Below are 3,554 nucleotides of genomic sequence, written 5' to 3' on the forward strand. Positions count from 1 at the left end.
TTTTTCTGGTGTCTTTATTTGAGCATGATTTTTTCTGGATTTTCCAGAGATCTATAATTTAATAGAATTATTATTCTTTCCGTTGTTCCAAGTTCACAGCATTAGCCAGTAGGAGTCCCTTCAAATTAGCTCTCATAACCTTATGACCAACCCCACTAACATTTGACAGCTTCTTGCTGTCTATCATCACACACATCACCTGTACTATCATCTGTACCATCCCTGCCCCAGTCTTGGAATCAACTATTTAAGTAGGAATAGTATTAAGGACTAAGACATGACATGAGTGCTACAATGGTAATATTTGCTGCTAAAGACTAAAAATATTTTTCTCAAATGTTTTTTAATAAGCACTGGCAGCTGAAATTTCAAGAATGTGTTCACTGGGATATACTCTGGTATAGTTAGAATGCTTGTTAAGGACAAATGTTTATTAACCACCAGCCTAAAAGTAGAATAAAGTCCTCTATGAAAAGTAAGAATGTTTTTTTTGTTGCCATTGTTATAATGAAGTCTTCTAAGTGACTCTTTACTTTTGAAAAAGTTCACTATTGAGATTTCGTGATTCCCAAATCTATGAAGAGATTAAAATACTGGCAGAATGTCACAGAATGTAAAAGGCATAAGTAAATAAAATGAGAAGGCTATAAATTCTTATAAGGGACAATTAAATCAGTATTCTTTAAAGAGAGTATCACTCTATATTGGCAACGTATTTCTTAAGATACAGCTTGATTTGGTAGTGAATATTTCAAATAAGCTTGTATTAGTATTTCCTGTGTGACTTTGTAATGGAAACATTAAACTAAAAAAGGGACCTTAAGACTTCCAAGAAACTCCAGATTTTTAAAGGTAGACATATTTTGAATGAATCTGACTGAATCTAATTTTGAAAGACAAGTGGATTCAGGAATGAGTCTCTCTATTCACATGACCCCTGGTCTGGAAAAATAGCTGTAAAGACAAAGCCAACTTAAAAAATCCTAGAATTTGTCCGAGAATCTATATTTAAGACATATATATGAAAGAAAACAAGCTAGAAATTAGTTTATGAGCATAAACGAACAGAAAAGAGTGAGATATCACTTTGAAGTATGAAACAAGTACTGAATGGTTAGGACATTAAGGTATAATTTTTGAAGTGCTTTACTTTCTATGTTCTAGTTTCAGTTAAACATTTTTTCTCAATTCTTTAATTTTTATGAACATAGTTATCAAATTCTCAATTCACTTAACCTTTCAAATCTTCAGGAAAAGAATCCCATGGAACAATTCCACAGGGAGCCAGACACATTTGCCCAGTCTTCTTGCCACGACCTCCCCAGCGTTTCTGCCTTTGCTACCCTGGGTGGGAAACTTGCCTGCTCATCCTTCAAGCCCAGGTGGGTTTATGACTCAGCGTCTCCCACCAGGGATCCTTATGATACTAAGTCCTGGAAGCTGTTCCTCTCAACTCTCTCTGCTTCTGAACGACTGTCACTCAGATTGATCTGTGACTCAGAGTCCTTCCAGGATTTTGGGTCACCAACTGTGAACAGGGTTGAAGAGAGAGTCAAGAAGAGCTGTCTTCATGTAGCTCTCCACATGGGGTCCTGTCTTGGGGCTGCTGGCCCCAGGGAGGAGAAGCTACACTCCACTGAAGATGGAGGGGAGGGAAGGCTGCTGTGGGTCCAGGATCACCAGCTTGTTGCATGAACAGATTACAAGCAACACGCTTACTTATGCACTTACTCATCAAGCTGCTGCCTGGCACTGAGCAGACGGGCAAACACCACACATCGTCCAAAAGGACAGTGGAGGCCATGCTTTCTGATTCATCTTCACCCCATAAACTGTCAATAAAAATGCTTATTTATTATTCTTCCAAATACAACTGATTTTTATCTATAATTATTTCTTTAAAGTAAGAAACAGTGAGTCAACTGAAGAAAGGGCTATGACCTTGAGCTAGGGAACTGTGACACTGAGCCGAGAAAAGGGGCCTGTGGGGATAAGCCTGGGCCTCGCAGGACTGGACCCGGTCAGTGAACCTTCTCCAGAAATGTTCTGCAGTGCTGCACACATTGCTCATTGATGGTCTCAAAGTCAGAGTTGTGATTTTCAATGATAGTGATTTTCAATAATGAGTTGTTTCTCTGGATCATAGCTCCCAAATAGTTCAATTTTCACTTTGTAGTTTTTAACTTGATAACTTTTTCTGTTCAAATCTCTTTAATTGATTTCACCCATATGTGGTATACAGTCAAAAGTGGAAATCGTTTTAGGTAATCTGTGGGGCAATATGACTCATGGGACTATCATGCTTTTTCATTGAAGCCTGTCCCCTAATAATCAGGAGGGTTTCCTAGTTCATACATGGTTGTCAATGCATGGCCTATCCTCCAACTATCTGAAATGGTTTGATCAGTTACAGGTTTCCTAAAAACTGCTTCTGCAATGGGTGATAGAGAGATGTTACCCAGACACACAAAGAACACCAATTTGATCATCTGCTAGCACACCCTCCCTCACTCCTAGAAGTAATAATTAAGATGCCTGAATGAATGACATCCTTGCCTTGCGTTAAAGTGAAATTAAAGGCAGCAAGTCTTCAGTTCCCAGCCAATTTAGTTATTATGTTTATCAGAGTTTAACAGCGTCTAAGAATAGGAGAATTGTGCCTAAGTTCAGTTTTCTTATGTGATATTTTTGTTAAGACACAGTTTTAAAATTTGTGAAAAATCTTATAATTTGAGGGCCTTAGTTATCAAATGGCCATATCTATAAGTTTGGCCAACAGATAGAAAACAGAACTCTTTCAATTCAGAAATTTCAACCACAATCATCATTGAATAATGTCTCCAGAACTTTTAATTTATCTTTGTATAAAGAAGCAGAATATAAAAATGTTTACATTTAATGCATGCTTTTTTTGGATTCTGTTTGAAATGAATCCTTTCCCTTTGCTTGAGCTTTAAATGTCTTAGACTTAAAGTGTATAGCTGTTTTCTAGTCTTCTATTGTCAGGGTAGGTTTTATATCATTTTTTTTTCTTTTCTGCTTTTGCATTTGTTTTGTGGCTTGTGATTGATGGGTAAATATTTCTTAGAAATTTGGGGGATAGAACCATGCAAATTATTTGGAATAGATATTAATTATTGTTCAAAGAAACCCACACTCCACTTCAGACTTCTGAGGTCTTCCCACCTTCAACCATGTTATTTCAGACATATGAGTTTCAATTCAAGACAGAATAAAGATAAGTAAAAGAAATAATTTATGGAAGTAAGAAATACTTTCTACTTAGTGTCTATGTTTTCCATCTGATAGAAGGACGTACATTAGAATACTTAACTATTAAATAAGAAATAACTTGCCCTTTGCATCAAATTGAATAACTACAGGTTCAAGTTAGATACTTTTTGCTAAATCTTATTCTCTTTGATTAAGGTCTCTTAACCACAGGTGTGTGTATATCTTTATTCACATTATATCTATATGTCTGTTATCTGTTACTATGGGCTGAAGATTAAAAACCATGTTATTAAACATCTTCAACCATAGAATTCCCTGAC

The 3,554-nt window shown here is 36.3% G+C and overlaps 1 pseudogene; it reads right to left on the reverse strand.

The window, feature by feature from the left end:
• Nucleotides 1-2,021: 2,021 nt before the first annotated feature.
• LOC139185017 (low molecular weight phosphotyrosine protein phosphatase pseudogene) lies at nt 2,022-3,196 on the reverse strand (annotated as a pseudogene).
• Between the last annotated feature and the right edge of the window lie 358 nt (nt 3,197-3,554).

The sequence above is a fragment of the Bos indicus genome, chromosome 9 (genome assembly GCF_029378745.1).
Source record: "Bos indicus isolate NIAB-ARS_2022 breed Sahiwal x Tharparkar chromosome 9, NIAB-ARS_B.indTharparkar_mat_pri_1.0, whole genome shotgun sequence".
In the NCBI taxonomy this organism is placed as follows: Eukaryota; Metazoa; Chordata; class Mammalia; order Artiodactyla; family Bovidae; genus Bos; species Bos indicus.